The sequence below is a fragment of the Macaca fascicularis genome, chromosome 18 (genome assembly GCF_037993035.2).
Source record: "Macaca fascicularis isolate 582-1 chromosome 18, T2T-MFA8v1.1".
Classification (NCBI taxonomy): Eukaryota; Metazoa; Chordata; class Mammalia; order Primates; family Cercopithecidae; genus Macaca; species Macaca fascicularis.
The window spans coordinates 77,053,958-77,067,723 of NC_088392.1; the positions used below are offsets into that span (position 1 = coordinate 77,053,958).

At 44.3% G+C, this 13,766-nt stretch overlaps 1 long non-coding RNA gene across 1 annotated transcript in view; it reads right to left on the bottom strand.

Moving 5' to 3' along the window:
- The window catches only part of LOC135968287 (uncharacterized), a 32,625-nt gene that overhangs the window by 3,942 nt on the left and 14,917 nt on the right, over positions 1–13,766 (bottom strand). The gene's annotated exons all lie outside the window — the stretch shown is intronic.

The following is a 13,766-nucleotide window of genomic DNA, read 5'->3' on the forward strand; positions in this document are numbered from 1 at the left end:
TTGTACATATGACAGGATTCTCCATGAGCTCCACAGCTTAATCCTTTTGAGTGTTCAGACAGGGAAAGCCTGGTCCTCCACTGGGGAAAAGAGTTTGATGGTTTCTCAAAGGGCTGAACATAGAGCTACCATATGATCCAGCAATTTGACTTCTAGGTTTATATCCAAAAGATCAAAAGCAGAAACTCAAACAGGTACTTGTACACCAGTGCCCACAGCAGGACTGTCCACAAGAGCCAAAAGGTGGAGACAGCCCCAATGTCCAGCAGGAAAATAATGGATAAACAAAATGTGTGTTATACAAACAATGGGATATTCATCCTTAAAAAGGAAGGAAATCCTATCACATGTGCTGCGTGGATGAACCTTGACATTACGCCGAGTGCAATAAGCAGTCACAGAAGGACTGATACTGCCTGATGCCACTTACATGAGGTGTATGGAGCACCCAGATTCGTAGAGACAACGTAGAACGGTGGTTCCCAGGCAGGCAGGAGAGGCGATGAGGCATTGTTTCTGGGTACAGAGTTTCAGCTGGGGAAGATGGACAGTGGCAATGGCAGCACCGCAGTGTGCAGGGACTTTAGTGCCACTGAACTGTAGCAAACTGTGGATTGTCGTGTCCTCTAGAAAAGTGTTTCAGTTCGTGTATGTGCCTTTATCAGCCACAGTTGATCACGACTGCCGGTGATTTATGACCCTTACCTCCCAGCCTGCCCCTCTGTGCTCTGCTCTGTGATGCTGGGGCTGGGACTCCCAACTAGATTCGCCAAACCCTCTTCCTCTTCCTGCGAAAATCTGCTGGTGGAGGAGCTAGAAGTTGGGAGGGCGGAGGAAGTGGCTTGCTTGCCATTTTTCCGTTCTCATCAGCCTCCCTGGAGCAACATCAGACCACCAGCTCTAGCCTCCAGCTTCCTGCGGGACCCCCGGCTCCAACCTCACTGTGACCTGTCAGAGGTACCAGTGGCATCGGGGCTTGTCAGTGTCTTGCCAGCCAGGTCATCCTAGCCCTTGCTGGACTGTACCCTCAGCAGTCCCTCTGCCCCCTGGGATCCCGCTCCTCCAAGTCTGCATTCCCCTCTCAGAAGCTTGGATCCAGCCTTGCCGGCGTCCTTCCTCTGAGCTCCTGAGTTGTGGCAGTGCCCTCCTCTTTTTGACCCCAGGGCCCTAGGGATGGTGGCTGCTTCCTTCACTTCTTCATTGGTTTAGAATTTGAACAACCGTGTAGTCCCCTGTATTAAATCCTTCTGTTTAGATATCCCGCATTCGTGTCTGTCTTCCTGACAGAGAGGACCTGGAACCAGGAGTGATCTCAGGAAACAGATCCTCAAACATGAGTTCAACAAAAAAGAGGTGGTGCTTGGCATGGTCGTTTGTAGCTCATTCAGCAATCTGTGGTCTATTTTATGTTTACAACTCAATCTTGGTATCTGCGTTTTCAGTCTGTCAACTGTAGTATTAACAAAAGTGCTATTCTTGTTTAGTAGGATAGTTTGCGGGTTAAAGTTGGACTTTGCAAGAAGGCAGTGTGGTTGGTAGCCCCTGAGTTTAATTTTTTTTTTTTTTTTTTGAGTTTCGCTCTTGTTGCCCAGGCTGGAGTGCAATGGCGCGATCTCGGCTCACTGCAACCTCCACCTCCCAGGTTCAAGCAATTCTCCTGCCTCAGCCTCCCAAGTAGCTGCGATTACAAGTGCGCACCACCACACCCAACTAATTTTGTATTTTTAGTAGAGATAGGGTTTCACCATGTTGACCAGGCTGGTCTCGAACTCCTGACCTCAGGTGATCCACCCGCCTTGGCCTCCCAAAGTATTGGGATTACAGGCATAAGCCACTGGCCCAAACTGATTAAATTTTTATTCTTAGGTTTTCCAGTAAGTATACTTTTGGGTTTTTCTTCCAATGAATGCGATTTATGAGAGTGGGACTAGGGCTAAATTTTCTAGACTGTTAATCCCCACATTGTCTTAGGGGCTGGTTATTCAGTATCTGGGCAGTGGTTCTCATGCTGTCAGTGGCCTGTCTCACCTTTGGACAGCCCAGCAGTCCATTGTCTGATCAACTGAAACGCAGTTTGATCCCTCTAGATTTTTGTTTTGTTTTTTGAGACAGAGTCTCACTGTCATCCAGGCTGGTGCAGTGGTGCAATCTTGGCTGACTGAAACTTCCTCCTCCCAGGGTCAAGCAATGCTCCACCTTCAGCCACTCAAGTAGCTGGGATTATAGGTGCCTCCCACCATGCTTGGTAATTTTTGTATTTTTAGTGGAGACGGGTTTCACCATGTTGGCCAGGCTGGTCTTGAACTCCTGACCTCAAGTGATCTGTCTTGGCCTCCCAAAGTACTGGGATTACAGACGTGAGCTACTGTGCCCGGCCACTCCTCTAGATATTTTAAGGGAACTGTCATTTTTTTTAATTTTGGGAGAGGGTCTCAATCTGTCACCCAGGTTGAAGTGCACTTGTGCAATCATGGCTCACTGTAGTCTCGACCTTCCCAGGCTCTGGTGAGCTTCCCATCTCGGCCTCCTGAGAGCTGGGACTACAGGTGCACTCACGACACCATGCCCACCTAACTTTTCTATTTTTTGTAGAGATGGGGGTCTCACTATGTTTCCCAGGCTGGTCTCAAGCTCAGGCTCAAGCGATCTGCCTGCCTCTGCCTCCCAAAGTGCTGGGATTACAGGTGTGAGCCAACATGCCCAGCTAGGAACTGTCTTTTTGAAGAACAGTTGCAAGTAATATTTTATACGTTTATAGCTCATTGTACTAGGTTAGCGTCTTATTTGGTTCTCACAGAGACTCTGAAGTAAGTAGAGCCAGATATAAAAGGAATTTTCAGTCATCTATGCAGACAGAAACATAATCCAAGAAAGAACAAATAAAAACCACCCAAGACCACAAGATCTGCAGATGTTGTTATGGCCACAAAGTTGTATTTCTAGTCTGTGAACTGGATGCTAAACATCCTGGAGTTGAGCGGCTTCATGAATTACAGTGGATTTCTTGTCAAGCAGTGGGGAAACAACAGGTTCATTCTCTTTCTATCTCCTCGGGCTTCAAAATGGAGTCACTAGTGGGCAGCTGGTTTAATTTAACTAATTGCTTAAATTCTTTAAAATGAAATGTGAAGGGTGAATATTCGTTGATGACAACAGAACAGGAGATTTGCCTCGCGTGTCACCAGCTCTCAAACAAGCTTCCTCAAATTAGGGCTTTTTCCATGAGTGACTTACATTACCAGGGAGAGGGAAAGTCCTTGTGTATAGATGACGTGTTGCCTAGAATTTGTAACTCAGCTTACAAGTTGCATAAGAGTGATAAGAGTAGGTCAGGATGTGATAGAAGGAACCCGTTATTTTTGTTGTGACACTGTAGTCACAGTTGAAATTTGCTGCATGGTTGCTTTGTGCAAGGCCTAGATCAATACAACAACCCTTGAGTTTCAGGTGCAAGGGATGGTGGATCCCTAACTGGAACATGCAGCAGGGCAGCTTCTGTGAATCCACAGGAGACGCACGAAGTCCTGGGGAAGCTCAGAGAAGACAGAGGTCAAGGTCCGACTGTCAGTGTACAATGGCCCAGCCTCCACCTGTACACTGATGACTTCCAAGACTGTAGTGCAGACTACTCCTGAACTCCAAATACACCCATCAGACGACCTACTGGCATCTCCGCCTTGGTTGTATAGACACCTCTAAATCAACTGACAGTAAAACTAATATTACCTTCTATTTAAAAACCAGCCCCCTCCAACTTGTCCTCTTATATTTCATACCTCAGTGAAAGTAACCACTGTTTACCTAGCTTCCCAAATCTGAAACTTGGGAGTGGTCTTAGACCTCTTCTATTCCCTACATCCCATTGGTCTTCAAGCCCCATTGAATTAAATCCTCTTCTCCAACCTTCTGCATTAATTGAAGTCCCTAGTTTCTCATTTGCATGCTTGCAGCAGTCACTGGTCTGTGCATATATTGTGATTATTCTCCCTGTCTACAAAAATACTCCCAAGCTTACTGTGACTAGTCATCAAACAGATTCAGAAATTCCATTTGTCATCCTTTGTCATCCAGATTCAGAAATTCCTTTTTCTCTGGACTTTCCCCAAATGGAGAGATTTTTTTTCCCCAACTGTGCCCAAGATTTAGAGAGAGTTCCTCTGATTGCTTGTAGATGGTATGATTTTGCCTATTTAACTGAGTCTCAGGAAGATTAGGCAACTGCCCAAATCTCTATAGCTAGCAAGGGATAGAGCTGGGTGAAGCCCCAGGTCTTTAGACTCCTTGCTGTCTTCTCACAGTCTGAAAAGATTTACTAATGTTTTGGCTTAAGTATATAGTAGCATGTTACTTATTTATTTCTAATAACCAAGCAGGCTTTTGGCTTCCCACCAACTAGAAGATGGCCCAAATGGCTTATGTTCTTAGTGTCATTTTAATTTGCTAGAAATCACTATAAGCACAAATCATTATAAGATGAGCACTGGCTTTAAATATCTACAGAAAACAATTAGCAGGATGGTTTTTTTGTTTGTTTTTTTTTTTTGTTTTGTTTTGTTTTTAAGACAGGGTCTCGCTCTGTTGCTCAGGCTGGAGTCAGTGGCATGATCACAGCTCACTGCAACCTCGACCTCCCTGGTCTCTGGTGATTCTCCCACCTCAGCCTCTCAAGTAGCTACAAGCATGTGCCAACATGTCCAGCTTTCTTTTTTTTTTTTTTTTTTTTTTTTTTGGTAGAAATGGGGTTTCACCATGTTGTCTAGGCTGGTCTTGAACTGGGCTCAAGTGATCTGCCCACCTCGGCCTCCCAAGTGCTGGGATTGTAGGCGTGAGCTGCCACACCTGGCCAAGATGGTGAATTTAACCCAACTGTATTAACAATTACATTAACTATAAACAGTTTAAACTTACAAATTGAAAGAAGAAAGTTGTCATATTGTTTTGTTGATTTTGTTTTGTTTTGTTTTTGTTTTTTTGAGATGGAGTCTTGCTCTGTCACCCAGGCTGTAGTATGGTGGCATGATCTCAGCTCACTGCAACCTCTGCCTCCTGGGTTCAAGCCATTCTCCTGAATCCCAGTAGCTGGGATTACAGGCACGTTACCACCATGCCAAGCTAATTTTTGTATTTTTAGTAGAGACGGGGATTCACCATGTTGGCCAGGCTGGTCTCGAACTCCTGACCTCATGATCCACCCACCTCAGCCTCCCAAAATGCTGGGATTACAGGCTTGAGCCACCACACCCGGCTGTATTTTTTTAAAGACCTAACTATATGCTGTCTACAACAAACCCACTTTAAATATAAGGATGAGTTAAAAGGATGGAAAAAGAAGTATCGTGAAAACACTAATCAAAAGAAAGCTGAAGTGGTTCTATTGCTATCAGACAAAGTAGACTTCAGAACAAGAAATATTTCCAGGAAAAAGCTAAGCATTATATAATAATAAAGGAGTCAATTCACTAATATGACAGTAATCTTAAATGTGCATGCACCTAACAACAGAGCTTCAAAAGACATGAAGCAAAAATTGATAAAACTACAAGTAGTTGACAGATTCAGAATTACAGTTGGAGATTTCAATGCTCCTTTGTCAGTCAGCAGAACAAGTCAATATAAAATCTGTGAGGGTAGAGAAGACCTATTTGACTTACGTGGCCTAATTATACTCAATTTAATTGAACACTATCAAAAGGCAGAATATATTCATCCTTTTCAAATACACATGAAACATTCACCAAAATAGATTATATTCTGGGCCATAAATTTTTAACAAACTTTAAAAAAAATCATATAAAGCATGTATTATGCCACAGCTGAATTAAACTGGGATAATAACAAAAATATTTAGAAAATCTCCAAATATGTAGCAGACAAACAGTGCACTTTCAAATAACCCATGTGGGAAAAAATGAAGACAAAAGGGAAATTTTAAAGTATTTCTAATGGAACGAAAACCCAAATTCAATATATCAAAATTTGTATAATGACCAGCCTAGCCAACGCGGTGAAACCCCGTCTCTACTAAAAATACAAAAATTAGCTGGGCATGGTGGCAGGCACCTGTAATTCCAGCTACTTGGGAGGCTAACGCAGGAGAATCGCCTGAACCCAGGAGGTGGAGGTTTCAGTGAGCCGAGATTGTGCCATTGCACTCCAGCTGAGCGACAAGAGTGAAACTGTCTCAAAAAAAAAAAAAAAAAAATTGTATGATGTATCTGAAGTAGAAGAAAAGAAATAATAAAGATGAAGCATAAACTCAATGAAATTAAGAACATGATAATGGAGAAAAACCAAAACTATCCAAAGAACTCAACAGCAACAAAAACCCCAATTAACAAATGTTTAAGGACTTGATAGACATTTCTCTGAAGAAAATATGCAAATAGCCAATAGTGCATGGAAAGATGCTCAACGTCACTCATCATTAGGAAAATGCAGAATGAAACCACAAGATTCCACTTCACACCCATTTGGATGGCTATTATATGTGAAAAAATAACAAGTGTTGGTGAAGATGTAGAGAATTTGGAACTCTATGTATTGCTAAATGAGATATAAAATAGGTAGCCACTGTGGAAATTGTATGGTGATTCCTCAAAAAATCAAGTATAGAATTACCATATGACCCAGCAATGCCACTTCTGGGTATATACCCAAAAGAACTGAAAACTGGTACTCAAAAAGATATTTATACATTCACGTTCATAGCAGCATTATTCAAAAGAGCCAAAAGGTAGAAACAACCAAAGTGTCGATTGGTGGATGAATGGGTAAAAAAATCTGGCATGTACATACATGTACAATAATTAATGGAATATTAATTATTCAGACTTAAAAAGAAACTTTTTTTTTTCTTTTAAATTTTATTTATTGGGTGGCTCACAAGATGGCCAAATAGGAACAGCTCCAGTCTGCAGCTATGAATGAGATCAATGCAGAAGGCAGGTGATGTCTGCATTTCTATCTGAGGAACCCACCTCATCTCACTGGGACTGGTTTGACAGTGGGTGCAGCCCACGGAGGGCAAGCAGAAGCAGGGTGGGGTGCCGCCTCACTCCGGAAGCATAAGGGGTCAGGGAACTCCCTCCCCTAGCCAAGGGAAGCCATGAGGGACTCTGCTGTGAGGAATGGTGCATTCTGGTCCAGATACTACGCTTTTCCCACGGTCTTTGCAACCCACAGACCAGGAGATTCCCTTGGGTGCCTACACCACCAGGGCCCTGGGTTTCAAGCACAAAACTGGGCAGCTGTTTGGGCAGACACTGAACTAGCTGCAGTTTTCTTTCATACTCCAGTGGAGCCTGGAATGCCACCAAGACACAACTGTTCACTCCAAAGGAAAAGGGGCTGAAGTCAGGAAGCCAAGTGGTCTAGTTCAGCAGATCCCACCCCCACGGAGCCCAGCAAGCTAAGATCCACTGGCTTGAAATTCTTGCTGCCAGCACAGCAGTCTGAAGTCAACCTGGGACACTAGAGCTTGGTGGGGGAAGGGCTGTCCACCATTACTGAGGCTTGATTAGGTGGTTTTCCCCTCACAGTGTAAACAAAGCCACTGGGAAGTTTGGAATGGACGGAGCCCACCGCAGCTCTGCAAAGCCACTGTAAGCCAGACTGCCTCTCTAGAGTCCTCCTCACTGGGCAGGGCATCTCTGAAAGAAACGCAGCAGCCCCAGTCAGGGGCTTATAGACAAAACTCTCATCTCCCTGGGACAGAGCACCTGGGGGAAGGAGTGGCTGTGGGCGCAACTTCAGCAGACTTCCTGCCTGCCAGCTCTGAAGAGAGCAGTGGATCTCCCAGCACAGCGTTCGAGCTTTGCTAAAGGACAGACTACCTCCTCAAGTGGGTCATCCCTGACCCCCATGACTCCTGACTGGGAGACACCTCCCAGCAGGGGTCGACAGATACCTTGTATTAGAGAGCTCCAGCTAGCATCTGGCAGGTGCCCCTCTGGGAGGAAGCTTCCAGAAGAAGGAACGGGCAACAATCTTTGCTGTTCTGCAGCCTCTGCTGGTGATACCCAGGCAAACAGGGTCTGGAGTTGACCTCCAGCAATCTCCAGCAGACCTGCAGCAGAGGGGCCTGACTGTTAGAAGGAAAACGAACAAACAGAAAGGAATAGCATCAACAGCAACAGAAACACATCCACAAAAAAACCCCATCCAAAGGTCACCTGCTTCAAAGCCAAAGGTAGATAAATCCACCAAGATGAGGAAAAACCAGCGCAAAAAGGCTGAAAATTCCAAACACAAGAACACCTCTTCTCCAAAGTATCACAACTCCTCACCAGCAAGGGAACAAAGCTGGACAGAGAATGAGTTTGATGAATTGACATAAGTAGGATTCAGAAGGTGGGTAATAACAAACTCCTCCAAGCTAAAGGAGCATGTTCTAACCCAATGCAAGGAAGCTAAGAACCTTGAAAAAAGGTTAGAGGAATTGCTAACTAGAATAACCAGTTTAGAGAAGAACATAAGTAACCTAATGGAGCTGAAAAACACAGCACGAAAACTTCGTGAAACATACACAAGTATCAATAGCCGAATCAATCAAGCAGAAGAAAGGATATCAGAGATTGAAGATCAACTTAATGAAATAAAGCATGAAGACAAGATTAGAGAAAAAAGAATGAAAAAGAACAAAGCCTCCAAAAAATATGAGACTATGTGAAAAGGCCAACTTAGTTTGATTTGTGTTATCTGAAAGTGACAGGGAGAATGGAACCAAGTTGGAAAACGCTCTTCAGGATATTATCTAGGAGAACTTCCCCAACCAAGCAAGAGAGGCCAACATTCAAATTAAAGAAATACAGAGAACACCACAAAGATACTCCTCAAGAAGGGCAACCCCAAGACACATAATCATCAGATTCATCAAGGTTGAAATGAAGGAAAAAATGTTAAGGGCAGCCAGAAAGAATTACCCACAAAGGGAAGCCCATCAGACTAACAGTGGATGTCTACAGAAACCCTACAAGCCAGAAGAAAGTGGGGGCCAATATTCAACATTCTTAAAGAATTTTAACCCAGAATCTCATATCCAGCCAAACTAAGCTTCATAAGTGAAGGAGAAATAAAATCCTTTACAGACAAGCAAATACTGAAAGATTTTGTCACCATCAGGCCTGCCTCACAAGAGCTCCTGAAGGAAGCACTAAATATGGAAAGGAAAAACTGGTACCAGCCACTGCAAAAACATTCCAAATTGTAAAGACCATCAACACTATGAAGAAACTGCATAAATTAATGGGAAAATAACCAGCTAGCTGATCATAATGACAGGATCAAATTCACACATAACAATATTAACCTTAAATGTAAACGGGCTAAATGCCCCAATTAAAAGACACAGACTGGGCTGGGCACAGTGGCTCATGCCTGTAATCCCAGCACTTTGGGAGGCCGAGGTGGGTGAATCACCTGAGGTCAGGAATTTGAGACCAACCTGGGCAACACAGCAAAACCCTGTCTCTACTAAAAATACCAAAAATTAGCTGGGTGTGGTTGCAGGCACCTGTAATCCCAGCTACTCAGGAGACTGAGGCAGGAGAATCACTTGAACCCGGGAGGCAGAGGTTGCAGTGAGCCAAGATTACACCACTGTACTCCAGCCTGGTGACAGAGTGAGACTCCATCAAAAAAAAAAAAAAAGAAAAAGAAGAAGAAAGGCAAGTAAGCAGCGGGGAAGAGCCCCATAGGCAGAGACCCAACAAGTACAAACTACTCAGGTGAGAGAAGGTGAGGGCTATGGGCTGGGAGACAAGAGCAAAACTCCGTCCCAAAAAAAAAAAAAAGACACAGACTGGCAAAATGGATAAAGAGTCAAGACCCATCATCAGTGTGCTGTATTCAGGAGACCCATCTCATGTGCAAAGACACACATAGGCTCAAAATAAAGGGATAAGGGAATATTTACCAAGCAAATGGAAAGCAAAATAAAAAGCGGGGGGTGGGGGTTTGCAATTCTAGTCTATGATAAAACAGACTTTAAACCAACAAAGATCAAAAAAAGACAAAGAAAGGCATTACATAATGGTAAAGGGATCAATTCAACAAGAAGAGCTATCCTTTTTTTTTTTTTTTTTTTTTTTTTTTTTGAGACAGAGTCTCGTTCTGTCGCCCAGGCTGGAGTGCAGTGGCCGGATCTCAGCTCACTGCAAGCTCCGCCTCCCAGGTTCACGCCATTCTCCTGCCTCAGCCTCCCGAGTAGCTGGGACTACAGGTGCCCGCCACCTCGCCCAGCTAGTTTTTTGTATTTTTTAGTAGAGACGGGGTTTCACCGTGTTAGCCAGGATGGTCTCGATCTCCTGACCTTGTGATCCACCCGTCTCGGCCTCCCAAAGTGCTGGGATTACAGGCTTGAGCCACTGCGCCCAGCCAGATCTATCCTAAATATATATGCACCCAATACAGGAGCACCTAGATTCATAAAGCAAGTTATCAGAGACCTACAAAGAGACTTAGACTCCCACACAATAATAGTGGGAGACTTTAACACCCCACTGTCAATATTAGACAGATCAACAAGAGAGACAATTAACAAGAACCAGTGACAAAAACCACATGATTATCTCAATAGATACAGAAAAGGCCTACGATAAAATTCATGCTAAAAACTCTCAATAAACTAGGTACTGATGGAACATCTCTGAAAATAATAAGACCTATTTATGACACACCCACAGCCAATATCACACTGAATGGGCAAAAGCTGGAAGCATTCCCTTTGAAAACTGGCACAAGACAAGGATGCCCTCTCTCACTACTCCTATTCAACATAGCATTGGAAGTTCTGGCCAGGGCAATCAGGCAAGAAAAAGAAATAAAGGGTATTCAATTAAGAAAAGAGGAAGTCAAATTGTCTCTGCAGAATGACATGATTATATATTTAGAAAACCTCATCACCTCACCCCAAAATCTTTTTTTTTTTTTTTTTTTTTTTTTGAGACAGAGTCTCACTCTGTCGCCCAGGCTGGAGTGCAGTGGCTGGATCTCAGCTCACTGCAAGCTCCGCCTCCCGGGTTCATGCCATTCTCCTGCCTCAGCCTCCCGAGTAGCTGGGACTACAGGCGCCCGCCACCTCGCCCGGCTAGTTTTTTGTATTTTTTTCTTTTAGTAGAGATGGGGTTTCACCGTGTTAGCCAGGATGGTCTTGATCTTGTGACCTCGTGATCCGCCCGTCTCGGCCTCCCAAAGTGCTGGGATTACAGGCTTGAGCCACCGCGCCCGGCCAAAATCTTCTTAAGCTGTTAAGCAACTTCAGCAAAGTCTCAGGATACAAAATTAATGTGCGAAAACCACAAGCATTCCTATACACCAATAATAGACAAACAGAGAGCCAAATCATGAGTGAACTCCCATTCACAATTGCTACAAAGAGAATAAAATACCTAGGAATACAACTTACAAGGGATATGAAGGACCTTTTCAAGGAGAACTACAAAGCACTGCTCAAGGAAATAAGAGAGGACACAAACAAATGGAAAAACATTCCATGCTCATTGATAGGAAGAATCGTATCGTGAAAATGGCCATACTGCCCAAAGTAATTTACAGATTCAATGTTATCCCCATCAAGCTACCACTGACTTTCTTCACAGAATTAGAAAAAACTACTTTAAATTGTATATGGAACCAAAAAAGAACCCGTTTAGGCAAGACAATCCTAAGCAAAAAGAACAAAGCTGGAGGCATCATGTTACCTGACTTCAAACTATACTACAACGCTACAGTAACCAAAACAGCATGGTACTGGTACCAAAACAGACATATAGACCAATGGAACAGAACAGAGGTCTCAGAAATAATACCACACCATCTACAACCATCTGATCTTTGACAAACCTGACAAAAACAAGCAATGGGGAAAGGATTCCCTATTTAATAAATGGTGTTGGGAAAACAGGCTAGCCATATGCAGAAAACTGAAACTGGACCCCTTCCTTGCACCTTATACAAAAATTAACTCAGGATGGATTAAAGACTTAAATGTAAGACCTAAAGCTATAAAAACCCTAGAAAAAAACCTAGGCGGCAAGATGGCAGAATAGGAACAGCTCCAGTCTCCAACTCCTAGCACAAGTGACACAGAAGACAGGTGATTTCTGCATTTTCAACTGAGGTACTGGTTTCATCTCACTAGGGAGTGCGGGACAGTCGGTGCTGGTCAGCTGCTGCAGCCCAACCAGCGAGAGCTGAAGCACGGTGAGGCATCGCCTCACCTGGGAAGAGCAAGGGGGAAGGGAATCCCTTTTCCTAGCCAGGGGAACTGAGACACACAACACCTGGAAAATCGGGTAACTCCCACCCCAATACTGTACTCTACCAAGGATCTTAGCAAACGGGCACACCAGGAGATTATATCCCACACCTGGTCGGGAGGGTCCCACGCCCACAAAGCCTCCCTCACTGCTAGCACAGCAGTCTGCGATCTTGCGGCAAGGCAGCAGCGAGGCTGGGGAAGGGGCGCCCACCATTGCTGAGGCTTAAGTAGATAAACAAAACAGCTGGGAAGCTCGAACTGGGTAGAGCGCACAGCAGCTCAAGGAGTCCTGCCTGTCTCTGTAGACTCCACCTCTAGGGACAGGGCACAGCTAAACAACAACAACAACAACAACAAAAAGCAGCTGAAACCTCTGCAGAGGCAAACGACTGTCTGACAGCTTTGAAGAGAGCAGCGGATCTCCCAACGCGGAGGTTGAGATCTGAGAAGGGACAGACTGTCTGCTCAAGTGGGTCCCTGACCCCTGAGTAGCCTAACTGGGAGACATCCCCCACTAGGGGCAGACTGACACCCCACACCTCACAAGGTGGAGTACACCCCTGAGAGGAAGCTTCCAAAGCAAGAATCAGACAGGTACACTCACTGTTCAGCAATATTCTATCTTCTGCAGCCTCTGCTGCTGATACCCAGGCAAGCAGGGTCTGGAGTGGACCTCAGGCAATCTCCAACAGACCTACAGCTGAGGGTCCTGACTGTTAGAAGGAAAACTAACAAACAGGAAGGACACCCACACCAAAACCCCATCAGTACGTTGCCATCATCAAAGACCAGAGGCAGATAAAACCACAAAGATGGGGAAAAAGCAGGGCAGAAAAGCTGGAAATTCAAAAAATAAGAGCGCATCGCCCACTGCAAAGGAACGCAGCTCATCGCCAGCAACAGATCAAAGCTGGACGGAGAATGACTTTGATGAGATGAGAGAAGGCGGCTCCAGTCCATCAAACTTCTCAGAGCTAAAGGAGGAATTACGTACCCAGCGCAAAGAAACTAAAAATCTTGAAAAAACAGTGGAAGAATTGATAACTAGAATAATTAATGCAGAGAAGGCCATAAACGAATTGACAGAGATGAAAACCATGACATGAGAAATACGTGACAAATGCACAAGCTTCAGTAACTGACTCGACCAACTGGAAGAAAGAGTATCAGTGATTGAGGATCAAATGAATGAAATGAAGTGAGAAGAGAAACCTAAAGAAAAAAGAAGAAAAAGAAATGAACAAAGCCTGCAAGAAGTATGGGATTATGTAAAAAGACCAAATCTACGTCTGATTGGGGTGCCTGAAAGTGAGGGGGAAAATGGAACCAAGTTGGAAAACACTCTTCAGGATATCATCCAGGAGAACTTCCCCAACCTAGTAAGGCAGGCCAACATTCAAATTCAGAAAATACAGAGAACGCCACAAAGATACTCCTTGAGAAGAACAACTCCAAGATGCATAATTGCCAGATTCACCAAAGTTGAAATGAAGGAAAAAATCTTAAG